The sequence below is a fragment of the Oncorhynchus mykiss genome, chromosome 27, assembly GCF_013265735.2.
Source record: "Oncorhynchus mykiss isolate Arlee chromosome 27, USDA_OmykA_1.1, whole genome shotgun sequence".
NCBI lineage: Eukaryota > Metazoa > Chordata > Actinopteri > Salmoniformes > Salmonidae > Oncorhynchus > Oncorhynchus mykiss.
In genome coordinates, this window is record NC_048591.1 from 49,949,383 (window position 1) to 49,964,792 (window position 15,410).

Here is a 15,410-nt window from a genome sequence, read left to right on the forward strand (position 1 = left end):
TCTGGGTTGGCAGAGTGTGCTAAAGCAGTGAATAGAACAAACTTAGGGAGGAGGCTTCTAATGTTAACATGCATGAAACCAAGGCTATTACGGTTACAGAAGTCGTCAAAAGAGAGCGCCTGGGGAATAGGAGTGGAGCTAGGCACTGCAGGGCCTGGATTCACCTCTACATCGCCAGAGGAACAGAGTAGGAGTAGAATAAGGGTGCGGCTAAAAGCAATAAGAATTGGTCGTTTAGAACGTCTGGAACAGAGAGTAAAAGGAGGTTTCTGGGGGCGATAAAATAGCATCAAGGTATAATGTACAGACAAAGGTAAGGTAGGATGTGAATACAGTGGAGGTAAACCTAGGTATTAAGTGATGAAGAGAGAGATGTTGTCTCTAGAAACATCATTGAAACCAGCAGATGTCATTGCATGTGTGGGTGGTGGAACTAATAGGTTGGATAAGGTATAATGAGCAGGACTAGAGGCTCTACAGTGAAATAAGCCAATAAACACTAACCAGAACAGCAATGGATAAGGCATATTGACATTAAGGAGAGGCATACTCAGTCGAGTGATCAAAAGGGTCCAGTGAGTGGAGAGGTTGGTTGGGGGTCACGGCGATTTAGACAGCTAAATCGGTAGCAAGCTAGCATAGGAGCAAGCTAGCATAGAATGGAGGTCTGTTATTAGCCAACTCTTGCGTTCTGTCAGTAGATTAGTGGGTTTCCGTGTGGTAGAGGGGATTAATCCAAATCACACAACAACAACAAAAATAAAAACAATATATATAGTTATAGAGGCCCAAGAAGAAAAATAAATAAATAAATTAAAATAAAATAAAATAAAAATTGTCCGATTGTCTATTCAGATAGCAGCCGATAAGATAGCCAACGGCTAGCAGGCCGCAGATGGGCGCCCAGGCAACGTTGCGCCGGAGGAGCCAGCCGGACAATTCCCTCGGGTAGACAACGTCGGCAGTCCAACTGTGAAGGCCCGGTGGGGCTCCGCGTAGGCAGCAAAACGGGTCCGGATAGGTGACTGCAGCCCAGGAGTGATTGATGGAACTCTTCAGCTGGCTAGCTCCGGAACAATTGATGTTAGCTCCGGAATCGATGAAAGCCGATAGTCACACGGATAGCAGCTAGCTAGCTGTGAGATCCAGGTATGGATGTCCAGAGCCAGCGGCCGAAATCCGGTATGTTCCGTTCCGAGCCGCGCTGCGCTGCACCGCGCCGTACAAAACTGGCGATAGATTCTCGAGCCAAAGGACAGCCGATGACCACAAACCGTGGTTAGCTGAGTACTAACGATTAGCCAGTAAATAAGCTAACTAGCTTCTGAACCAGCTTCAGAGTAGCTTCTGGACCAGCTTCTGGCTAGCTGCCGGCTAGCTTCTGGCTAATTTCTGGCTAGCCTCTCGGAGGATTACAGATCTGAGGTAAATAATACTTTTTTATATAAATATAAATTGGTGAAGCGGATTGCAGGAGAGTGTTCTGAAGATGAGTTTTTGGAAAATTAAAAATGTATGTGAAAAAAAAAAAGTTGTAAATATATCTATATATTTATATACACGACAGGACGAGGACAAAAATAAGTCTGAACTGCTATGCCATCTTGGGATGATCATCTATTGAGGAGATGTAAGATTTACTAAGGAGAGGTACTATTTACTAAGGAGAGGTAATATTTACTAAGGAGAGGTAATATTTACTAAGGAGAGGTAATATCTATTGAGGAGATGTAATACCTATTGAGGAGATGTAATACCTATTGAGGAGATGTAATACCTATTGAGGAGATGTAATACCTATTTAGGTGATGTAATATTTACTAAGGAGAGGTAATATCTATTGAGGAGATGTAATATTTACTAAGGAGAGGTAATACCTATTGAGGAGATGTAATACCTATTGAGGAGATGTAATACCTATTGAGGAGATGTAATACCTATTGAGGAGATGTAATACCTATTGAGGAGATGTAATACCTATTGAGGAGATGTAATATTTACTAAGGAGAGGTAATATCTATTGAGGAGATGTAATACCTATTGAGGAGATGTAATACCTATTGAGGAGATGTAATACCTATTGAGGAGATGTAATACCTATTTAGGTGATGTAATATTTACTAAGGAGAGGTAATATCTATTGAGGAGATGTAATATTTACTAAGGAGAGGTAATACCTATTGAGGAGATGTAATATTTACTAAGGAGAGGTAATATCTATTGAGGAGATGTAATATTTACTAAGGAGATGTAAGATTTACTGAGGAGAGGTAATATATATTGAGGAGATGTAATATCTATTGAGGAGATGTAAGATTTACTAAGGAGAGGTACTATTTACTAAGGAGAGGTAATATCTATTGAGGAGATGTAATATTTACTAAGGAGAGGTAATATCTATTGAGGAGAGGTAATATTTACTAAGGAGAGGTAATATCTATTGAGGAGACGTAATATTTACTAAGGAGAGGTAATATCTATTGAGGAGATGTAAGATTTACTAAGGAGAGGTAATATCTATTGAGGAGATGTAATATCTATTGAGGAGATGTAATATTTACTAAGGAGAGGTAATATTTACTGAGGAGATGTAATATCTATTGAGGAGATGTAATATTTACTAAGGAGAGGTAATATCTATTGAGGAGATGTAATATCTATTGAGGAGATGTAATATTTACTAAGGAGATGTAATATCTATTGAGGAGATGTAATATTTACTGAGGAGAGGTAATATCTATTGAGGAGATGTAATATCTATTGAGGAGATGTAATATTTACTAAGGAGAGGTAATATCTATTGAGGAGATGTAAGATTTACTAAGGAGATGTAATATTTACTAAGGAGAGGTAATATCTATTGAGGAGATGTAATATCTATTGAGGAGATGTAAGATTTACTAAGGAGATGTAATATTTACTAAGGAGATGTAATATCTATTGAGGAGATGTAAGATTTACTAAGGAGATGTAATATCTATTGAGGAGATGTAATATTTACTAAGGAGAGGTAATATCTATTGAGGAGATGTAATATCTATTGAGGAGATGTAATATTTACTAAGGAGAGGTAATATCTATTGAGGAGATGTAATATCTATTGAGGAGATGTAATATTTACTAAGGAGAGGTAATATCTATTGAGGAGATGTAATATTTACTAAGGAGAGGTAATATCTATTGAGGAGATGTAATATTTACTGAGGAGAGGTAATATCTATTGAGGAGATGTAATATCTATTGAGGACATGTAATATCTATTGAGGAGATGTAAGATTTACTAAGGAGATGTAATATCTATTGAGGAGATGTAATATTTACTAAGGAGAGGTAATATCTATTGAGGAGATGTAATATCTATTGAGGAGATGTAATATTTACTAAGGAGATGTAATATCTATTGAGGAGATGTAATATTTACTAAGGAGAGGTAATATCTATTGAGGAGATGTAATATTTACTGAGGAGATGTAATATTTACTAAGGAGAGGTAATATCTATTGAGGAGATGTAATATCTATTGAGGAGATGTAATATTTACTAAGGAGAGGTAATATCTATTGAGGAGATGTAATATCTATTGAGGAGATGTAATATTTACTGAGGAGATGTAATATTTACTAAGGAGAGGTAATATCTATTGAGGAGATGTAATATTTACTGAGGAGATGTAATATTTACTAAGGAGAGGTAATATCTATTGAGGAGATGTAATATCTATTGAGGAGATGTAATATTAATATCTATTTAGGTGATGTAATATTTACTAAGGAGAGGTAATATCTATTGAGGATATGTAATATGTAGGGCTTCAGAATTTTTACTACTTCACTATAAATTACAGTGGCAGGTGTAGCAGTAAAACATAATCTCCAGGTGTCAGAGAACAAGCTGGGGTTTCGGTTCTGCTATAACGATCTATAGAGACAGTAAAACATAATCTCCAGGTATCAGAGAACAAGCTGAGGTTTTGGTTCCTAGGTTCTGCTACAAAAGAGACAAAGACCACACAGATGTCAGATCATAAAAACTGCCTCAGAAATGGCACCCTATTCCCTATATAGTGCACTACTTTTAACCAGTGCCCATACAGCCCTGGTCAAAAGAAGTGTACTACGTAGTGAACCATTTCAGCCACAAGCAGAGTGAAAAGGAGAGGCTGACTACAGCTGTTCTTCTGTTGTGTTGTATTACAATGCCGTCTCAGGTTGCTACTGACCTATCCTTTCCCATGGTGATGTGAAACTCATGTAAGGAGATCAATATTAATGTGTTCTTAATAATGCAACAATCAAAGACGGAGGCAGTATTATACAGCCTGAGAATATGAAGAGCTGTGCCATTTGCATAAGCATCTACCAATCTGACTGGTTCTCTAAAAGACAGAACCTTTTCCATTTAGTGTCATAGCCTGAACAACAAACAATGCTTTTGAGGTTGCACACAAGGCAACACTTTGGAGAGAGGGACAGAGAGGGAGAGGGACAGAAAGAGAGGAGAGACAGAGGGAGAGGAACAGAGAGAGAGAGAGGAGAGAGAGAGGAGAGACAGAGCGAGAAAGAGAGGAGAGACGGAGAGGGAGAGGAACACAGAGAGAGGAGAGAGAGAGACAGACAGAGAGAGAGCGGGACAGAGAGAGAAAGAGAGAGGAGAGACAAAGAGAGAGGGACAGAGAGGGAGAGGAACAGGGAGAGAGGAGGGACAGAGAGAGAAAGAGAGGAGAGACAGATACAGAGGAGCAGAGAGAGAGAGAGAGAGAGAGAGAGAGAGAGAGAGAGGAGGGACACAGAGACAGAGACAGAGAGAGACAGAGACAGAGAGAGAGAGAGGAGGGACAGAGAGAGAAAGAGAGAGGAACAGAGAGAGAGAGAGTGAGAGAGAGGAGGGACACACAGAGACAGAGAGAGACAGAGACAGAGACAGAGACAGAGAGAGGTGTTTAACTGGCCCACAACTCCACCCTGGACTTGAACAGCCTTTATGACCAGGTCCACCTCTACAAGGCAGTAGTGCCCACCTGCACCCGGACCCTAAAGAACATCGCCCTCAACCGCAGCCCCAACACCTGACACTGGAGCAACAGATCAATAGACACCCTGCCCAGACCAAGGACTGATCACCCCAATCCACAAAAGTGGAGACAAATTTGACCCCAATAACTGCTGTGGGATATGCATCAACAGCAACCTTGAGAAAATCCTCTGCATTGTCATTAACAGCAGACTAGTTCATTTCCTCAGTGAAAACAATGTGCTGAGCAAATGTCAAATTGTCTTTTCACCAAATTACCGTACGACAGACCACATATTCACCCTGCACACCCTAACTGACAAACAAACAAACCAAAACAAAAGTAAAGTCTTCTCATGCTTTGTTGAATTCAAAAAAGATTTTGACACAATGTGGCATGAGGGTTTGCAAACACCAAATTGAGACTCTGCATGCAGAATTCTGCAAAAATATCCTCTGTGTACAACGTAAAACCCCAAATAATGCATGCAGAGCAGAATTAGCCCGAAACCTGCAAATGATAAAAATCTAGAAAAGAGCCTCTTTGGGATGAAAACCGTGCCAATAGTAAACGGACTGTTACTCGGGCCCAGAAGGTAGGACATGCATATGCATGGTAGTATTGGATTGAAACCATTATAAAGTTTCTACAACTGTTAAAATAATGTCTGTGAGTATAACATAACTGATTTGGTAGGCAAAACCCAGAGGACAAACCATCCAGGGAAAACAGTTTTGAGGTCATTGTGTTTTCCAATGCTTTTCTATGGGAAACCTGATGTATTAGGGCCCAAATTGCAGTTCCTATGGCTTCCACTAGATGTCAATAATCTTTAGAAATTGTTCAATGTTTTTCTTTTGAGAAATGAAGAAGTAGTCCTATTCTTTCAATGTGTCACACAGGTAGACTTAAATCTTTTGGTGTGAACAGGAGCACGCTCCTCGTTATTTTTCTCTGGTTTTCGAAACAGTTTATCCCATCTTAAAATTGAGTGATTATTTACATTTTAGGTTGGATTAGAAATGTTGTTTGAAATATTAGGACCAAGTTTTCAGGGGACTCATTAGATACTTTGTAGTCATGTTGGAACCGGTGTATTTCTGAATCAAACGCTCCAAATAAATTGACATTTTGGGGACATAAAGAAGGACTTTATCGAACAAAACGACCATTCACCTGCCTGGTTGAAAAATGGTTTTCATGGTTTTGTATGCGGGGCGCTGTCCTCAGATAATCGCATGGTGTGCTTTCGCCATAAAGCCTTTTTGAAATCTGACACAGCGGCTGGATTAACAAGAAGTTAAGCTTTATTTTGATGTATTACACTTGTATTTATATGAATGTTAAATATTTATATTTCTGTAGTTTGAATTTGGCGTACTGCAATTTCACCGGATGTTGTCAAATCTATCCCGGTAACGGGATTCGAGCGGGATTCGAGCTTAAGGGATCCCTAAGAGGTTAAATTCTAGAACCACCTAAAAGGAAGCGATTCCCAAACCTTCCATAACAAAGCCATCACCTACAGAGAGATGAACCTGGAGAAGAGTCCCCTAAGTAAGCTGGTCCTGGGGCTCCGTTCACAAACACAAACAGACAGCAGCACAATTAGACCCAACCAAATCATGAGAAAACAAAAAAATGATTACTTGACACATTGGGAAGAATTAACAAAAAAACAGAGCAAACTAGAATTCTATTTGGCCCTAAACAGAGAGTACACAGTTGCAGAATACCTGACCACTGTGACAGACCTAAACTTAAGGAAAGCTTTGACTATTACAGACTCAGTGAATAGAGACTTACTATTGAAAAAGGCCGCCGTAGGCAGAACTGGCTCTCAAGAGAAAACAGGCTATGTGCACACTGCCCACAAAATGTGGTGGAAACTGAGCTGCACTTCCTAACTTCCTGCCCAATGTATGACCATATTAGAGACACATATTTCCTTCAGATTACACAGATCCACAAATAATTCAAAAACAAAACAAATTTTGATGAAGTCCCATATCTACAGTGTGACATCACAGGAGCAAGATGGTGACCTGTTTCCACAAGAAAAGGTCAACCAGTGAAGAACAAACACCATTGTGAATACAACCATATTTATGTTTAATATTTTCCCTTGTGTACTTTAACTATTTGCATCGTTACAACACTGTATGTAGACATAATATGACATTTGAAATGTCTTTATTCTTTCGGAACTTCTGTGAGTGTAATGTTTACTGTGGATTTTTATTGTTTATTTCAATTTTGTTTATAATCTGCTTCACTTGCTTTGGCAACGTTAACATATGTTTCCCATGTCAATAAAGAGCAATGTTAACATGTTTCCCATGTCAATAAAGAGCAATGTTAACATATGTTTCCCATGTCAATAAAGAGCAATGTTAACATATGTTTCCCATTCCAATAAAGAGCAATGTTAACATATGTTTCCCCTGTCAATAAAGAGCAATGTTAACATATGTTTCCCATTCCAATAAAGAGCAATGTTAACATATGTTTCAATAAAGAGCAATGTTAACATATGTTTCCTTTCCAATAAAGAGGAATGTTAACATATGTTTCCTTTCCAATAAAGAGGAATGTTAACATATGTTTCAATAAAGAACAATGTTAACATATGTTTCCCCTGCCAATAAAGTGCTTAAATTAAAATTGAAAATGAACTGAGAGAGAGAAAGAGAGAACAAAGGGGTAAAGTGGGAGAGGGTCCACCTGCTTCTCCGTTCAAGCTTCTCAGCCCAAGTGTGAAGTTCAGCAGCTCATAATATCAAAACAAAGAGAGAGAAAATGTCCTAGGGGGCCAGTAACACAGTGCAGAGCGGGCCAGTAACACAGAGTGGAGTGGGCCAGTAACATAGAGTGGAGTGGGCCAGTAACACAAAGTGGAGTGGGCCAGTAACACAGAGTGGAGTGGGCCAGTAACACAGAGTGGAGTGGGCCAGTAACATAGAGCGGAGTGGGCCAGTAACATAGAGCGGAGTGGGCCAGTAACATAGAGCGGAGTGTGCCAGTAACATAGAGCGGAGTGGGCCAGTAACCCAGAGTGGAGTGGGCCAGTAACACAGAGTGGAGTGGGCCAGTAACACAGCGCAGAGCGGGCCAGTAACATAGAGCGGAGTGGGCCAGTAACATAGAGCGGAGTGGGCCAGTAACCCAGAGTGGAGTGGGCCAGTAACATAGAGTGGAGTGGGCCAGTAACACAGAGTATGAGTGGGCCAGTAACACAGAGTGGAGTGGGCCAGTAACATAGAGCGGAGTGGGCCAGTAACATAGAGCGGAGTGGGCCAGTAACATAGAGTGGAGTGGGCCAGTAACATAGAGCGGAGTGGGCCAGTAACATAGAGCGGAGTGGGCCAGTAACACAGAGTGGAGTGGGCCAGTAACATAGAGTGGAGTGGGCCAGTAACATAGAGCGGAGTGGGCCAGTAACATAGAGCGGAGTGGGCCAGTAACATAGAGCGGAGTGGGCCAGTAACACAAAGTGGAGCGGGCCAGTAACATAGAGCGGAGTGGGCCAGTAACATAGAGCGGAGTGGGCCAGTAACATAGAGCGGAGTGGGCCAGTAACATAGAGCGGAGTGGGCCAGTAACATAGAGCGGAGTGGGCCTGTAACATAGAGCGGAGTGGGCCAGTAACATAGAGCGGAGTAGGCCAGTACCGGTACCACAGTACTGTATGGTAGGTTAGTATTGTAGGGTAGCACTGTAGGGTAGTATGGTAGGGTAGCACTGTAGGGTAGTAAGGCAGGGTAGTATGGTAGGGTAGTATGGTAAGGTACAAGGTAGGGTAGTATGGTAGGGTAGTATGGTAGGGTAGAATGGTAGGGTAGTATGGTAGGGTAGTATGGTAGATTAGTATTGTAGGTTAGTATTGTAGGGTAGCACTGTAGTGTAGTATGGTAGGGTAGTATGGTAGGGTAGTATGGTAGGGTAGTACGGTAGGGTAGAATAGTAGGGTAGCACTGTAGGGTAGTATGGTAGGGTAGTATGGTAGGGTAGAATGGTAGGGTAGCACTGTAGGGTAGTATGGTAGGGTAGTATGGTAGGGTAGTATAGTAGGGTAGTATAGTAGGGAACCACTGTAGGCTACCACGGTAGGGTACTGTGGTAGGATAGAAAGGTAGGGTAGCACTGTAGGGTAGTATAGTAGGGAACCACTGTAGGCTACCACATAAAGTAGTATGGTAGGGTAGAAAGGTAGGGTACCACTGTAGGGTAGTATGGTAGGTTAGTACGGTAGTGTAGCACTGTAGGGTACCACGGTAGTGTAGCCTGATAGGGTATCACTTTAGGGTACCACATTAGGGTAGCACTGTAGGGTACCACGGTAGTGCAGCCTGATAGGGTATCACTGTAGGGTACCACACTCCCTCCCTAACTCCATTCGTCCCAGGTAGCTAACAGAGGTTTTAGTAGTCAGCACCTCACCCCCCTAACTCCACTCTGATTTCAGAGGACCTACTCAATTTAGGTCTGGATACAAAAATAATTGCTTCAGTTTTCCCTAAGTGCAGAGATAGCTTATCATCTCCAAGCCATTTTCTAATGTTAGTCAGCTCTGTGCTAAGTATGCTCTCCAACATAGTATTACTGTTGTGAGACACCAGAAGTGTAGAGTCATCTGCATAAAGAAAAAGACGGCAAGAACAAGCTTCTTTCATATGGTTAATATACAGTAGAAACAGTAGAGGCCCAAGCATGCTCCCCTGCGGAATGCCACAACTCATTGGATTTGCCTGAGACAGTGAACCATTAACCTCTACTTCTTGCTCCCTTCCTGATAAATAGGACTTTACCCAGCCTAGAGGGATACTGCTTAACCCCAGTGCCTCCAGTTTGGAGATTAGGAGAAAGTGGTTAACTGTATCAAAGGCCTTCTGTAGGTCAAGCAGTACCATTCCACACAGATTTCCCTCATCAATCTCTTTCCTGATGAAGTCAGTCAAGTAAAGTAGACATGAATCAGTGGAGTATGTTTTTCTAAAACCAGACTGGAAATCATACGTTAGACCCTGTTTGTTAACATATTCATACATTTGTTCATGTACAACTCTCTCCAGGATCTTTGATGTTACAGAGGATAGATACAGACTTATAATTCCCAGGGTCACACTTTATTCCCTTCTTATACAGAGGTATAACTTTAGCTTGTTTCATGTCCCTGGGAAAGCATATATCCTGCCCTAGAGAGATTAACGATATGCGTAATACAAGGGCCAATTTGCTCAGCAGAATCTATAAGAAACCTTGAAGGAATATTATCCAGGCCTGTGGCTTTGGAGCATCTAAGCTCTGCTAGCATACTGGCCACTTTGGCTGTTGCTACCTTTGCAAAATAAAAAGAGTTTGGCTGAATCCCTAACTCGGCATAATACTTCTTGACTTGGTCATTTACATACAAACCAACACTGGTGGGCAGCTTGCTAACCAGCCTGCTGGCAACAGAATTTTAAAAAGAGTTGAATTAATTGGCAACCTCTGCTTTTTCATATACCATCTCCGCCTTTGATGTTCAGTCCAATACTGTTAAGTTTGTTGTTGGTAGTACAACTACAGCCTAGTTCCTTAAATGATTTCCGAACCATTTTAGGGTCATTTTAGTTCTCAATGATTTTCTCATCAAAGTAACCCCTCTTAGCTTCATCCATCCTGCTCTGTGCTTCATCCATCCTGCTCTGTGCTTCATCCATCCTGCTCTGTGCTTCATCCATCCTGCTCTGTGCTTCATCCATCCTGCTGCTGTGCTTCATTTATGTGACGTTTATATAGGACAAAATCATGCTGCTCTTGAGAGTTCTTACATTTTTTAAAGGCCTTATTCCTTGCTTGGATAGATTATGGAATCTCATGATTAAACCAAGGGCTAGATCTCTGCTTTACCCTGGCCCATCTAATGGGAGCCATCACATTCACCACATCAAGGAATCTACATTTAAAGACTTCTCAGGCACTGTCTACCCCTACACCATCCAGCACAGGTGACTCGCCAATTTTACCCACTTCATCCCTAAACATTTAAACACAGTATTTTGTTTGAGTCCTCTGATTCTAACAGTTTTGTGACACCTAAATATGTTTTTAAAAACCCTCCTTGTGTAAAATGTAATAACATGATCACTGATTCCATAGACTAGATTTATCAGACACCAATATTAAGTCAATTGTACTTTGCACTGTTTCCCATATCCTGGTGGGATCTTTAACCATGTGGGTCAGAGCAAGTGATCTACAGAAGAGCATAAATCTTTGAGCCTTCTTGTTTATTGTTTAAATCAAAGCATATATCCTGCCCTAGTGGCGTGCTCTTTTGAGTTTTGGAGCGTGGTCATTTTTCATCTTCGTCTTCAGTTAACCATCCTAAAACTAGAGATGAGGAGGTGTTGTTGGTGTAACAGTAACGTTATAGGTCTACTAAGCTATGCTAATATATTATATAGATCTACTAAGCTATGCTAATATATTATATAGATCTACTAAGCTATGCTATTATATTATATAGATCTACTAAGCTATGCTAATATATTATATAGATCTACTAAGCTATGCTATTATATTATATAGATTTACTAAGCTATGCTATTATATTATATAGGTCTACTAAGCTATGCTATTATATTATATAGATCTACTAAGCTATGCTATTATGTTATATAGGTCTACTAAGCTATGCTATTATATTATATAGGTCTACTAAGCTATGCTGTTATATTATATAGGTCTACTAAGCTATGCTATTATATTATATAGATCTACTAAGCTATGCTATTATGTTATATAGGTCTACTAAGCTATGCTATTATATTATATAGATCTACTAAGCTATGCTATTATATTATATAGGTCTACTAAGCTATGCTATTATGTTATATAGATCTACTAAGCTATGCTATTATATTATATAGATCTACTAAGCTATGCTATTATATTATATAGGTCTACTAAGCTATGCTATTATATTATATAGATCTACTAAGCTATGCTATTATATTATATAGATCTACTAAGCTATGCTATTATGTTATATAGATCTACTAAGCTATGCTATTATATTATATAGATCTACTAAGCTATGCTATTATATTATATAGATCTACTAAGCTATGCTATTATGTTATATAGATCTACTAAGCTATGCTATTATATTATACAGATCTACTAAGCTATGCTATTATATTATATAGATCTACTAAGCTATGCTATTATATTATACAGATCTACTAAGCTATGCTATTATATTATATAGATCTACTAAGCTATGCTATTATATTATATAGGTCTACTAAGCTATGCTATTATGTTATATAGATCTACTAAGCTATGCTATTATATTATATAGGTCTACTAAGCTATGCTATTATATTATACAGGTCTACTAAGCTATGCTATTATATTATATAGATCTACTAAGCTATGCGATTATATTATATAGATTTACTAAGCTATGCTATTATATTATATAGATCTACTAAGCTATGCGATTATATTATATAGATTTACTAAGCTATGCTATTATATTATATAGATCTACTAAGCTATGCGATTATATTATATAGATCTACTAAGCTATGCTATTATGTTATATAGATCTACTAAGCTATGCTATTATATTTATTCAGTTATGTCATATAAAATACTAATTCATGTGATCTTGGAGACATCGATTCAGCTTTGATCTGACTTTACTAAATCAGCACCATGGTGACACGTGATAATCTTCTATTTATAATCATCATAATACGTGAGGAGTAGGACCTAATACTATGTGGCATAACTATTAGCAGACTTTAGTCTAGTAGACATAACACTATTAGTACACTATAGTCTAGTAGACATAATACTATTAGCACACTATAGTCTAGTAGACATAATACTAGTAGTAGGTTATAGTCTAGTAGACATAATACTATTAGTACACTATAGTCTAGTAGACATAATACTATTAGTACACTATAGTCTAGTAGACATAATACTATTAGTACACTATAGTCTAGTAGACATAATACTAGTAGTAGGTTATAGTCTAGTAGACATAATACTATTAGTACACTATAGTCTAGTAGACATAATACTATTAGTACACTATAGTCTAGTAGACATAATACTAATAGTAGGTTATAGACTAGTAGACATAATACTATTAGTACACTATAGTCTAGTAGACATAATACTATTAGTACACTATAGTCTAGTAGACATAATACTATTAGTAGGTTATAGACTAGTAGACATAATACTATTAGTACACTATAGTCTAGTAGACATAATACTATTAGTACACTGTAGTCTAGTAGACATAATACTATTAGTAGGTTATAGACTAGTAGACATAATACTATTAGTACACTATAGACTAGTAGACATAATACTATTAGTACACTATAGTCTAGTAGACATAATACTAATAGTAGGTTATAGACTAGTAGACATAATACTAATAGTACACTATAGTCTAGTAGACATAATACTATTAGTACACTATAGTCTAGTAGACATAATACTATTAGCACACTATAGTCTAGTAGACATAATACTAATAGTAGGTTATAGTCTAGTAGACATAATACTATTAGTACACTATAGTCTAGTAGACATAATACTATTAGTACACTATAGTCTAGTAGACATAATACTATTAGTACACTACAGTCTAGTAGACATAATACTATTAGCAGACTATAGTCTAGTAGACATAATACTAATAGCAGACTATAGTCTAGTAGACATAATACTAATAGTAGGTTATAGTCTAGTAGACATAATACTATTAGTACACTATAGTCTAGTAGACATAATACTAATAGTAGGTTATAGACTAGTAGACATAATACTATTAGTACACTATAGTCTTGTAGACATAATACTAGTAGTAGGTTATAGACTAGTAGACATAATACTATTAGTACACTATAGTCTAGTAGACATAATACTAATAGTAGGTTATAGTCTAGTATACATAATACTATTAGTACACTATAGTCTAGTAGACATAATACTAATAGTAGGTTATAGACTAGTAGACATAATACTATTAGTACACTATAGTCTAGTAGACATGATACTATTAGCAGACTATAGTCTAGTAGACATAATACTAATAGTAGGTTATAGTCTAGTAGACATAATACTATTAGTAGGTTATAGACTAGTAGACATAATACTATTAGTACACTATAGTCTAGTATACATAATACTAGTAGTAGGTTATAGACTAGTAGACATAATACTATTAGTACACTATAGTCTAGTAGACATAATACTATTAGCAGACTATAGTCTAGTAGAAATAATACTATTAGTACACTATAGTCTAGTAGACATAATACTAGTAGTAGGTTATAGACTAGTAGACATAATACTATTAGTACACTATAGTCTAGTAGACATAATACTATTAGTACACTATAGTCTAGTAGACATAATACTAATAGAAGGTTATAGACTAGTAGACATAATACTATTAGTACACTATAGTCTAGTAGACATAATACTATTAGCAGACTATAGTCTAGTAGACATAATACTAATAGTAGGTTATAGTCTAGTAGACATAATACTATTAGTAGGTTATAGACTAGTAGACATAATACTATTAGTACACTATAGTCTAGTAGACATAATACTAATAGTAGGTTATAGTCTAGTAGACATAATACTATTAGTACACTATAGTCTAGTAGACATAATACTATTAGCAGACTATAGTCTAGTAGACATAATACTAATAGTAGGTTATAGTCTAGTAGACATAATACTATTAGTACACTATAGTCTAGTAGACATAATACTATTAGCAGACTATAGTCTAGTAGACATAATACTAATAGTAGGTTATAGTCTAGTAGACATAATACTATTAGTACACTATAGTCTAGTAGACATAATACTATTAGCAGACTATAATCTAGTAGACATAATACTATTAGTACACTATAGTCTAGTAGACATAATACTAATAGTAGGTTATAGACTAGTAGACATAATACTATTAGTACACTATAGTCTAGTATACATAATACTAGTAGTAGGTTATAGACTAGTAGACATAATACTATTAGTACACTATAGTCTAGTAGACATAATACTAATAGTAGGTTATAGTCTAGTAGACATAATACTATTAGTACACTATAGTCTAGTAGACATAATACTAGTAGTAGGTTATAGACTAGTAGACATAATACTATTAGTACACTATAGTCTAGTGGACATAATACTAATAGTAGGTTATAGTCTAGTAGACATAATACTATTAGTACACTATAGTCTAGTAGACATAATACTATTAGTACACTATAGTCTAGTAGACATAATACTATTAGTAGGTTATAGTCTAGTAGACATAATACTATTAGTACACTATAGTCTAGTAGACATAATACTAGTAGTA

General features: G+C 37.4%; 1 protein-coding gene across 1 annotated transcript in view; it reads right to left on the reverse strand.

The window, feature by feature from the left end:
- LOC110519322 (contactin-5) overlaps window positions 1-15,410 on the reverse strand; it is a 560,400-nt gene that overhangs the window by 293,227 nt on the left and 251,763 nt on the right. The gene's annotated exons all lie outside the window — the stretch shown is intronic.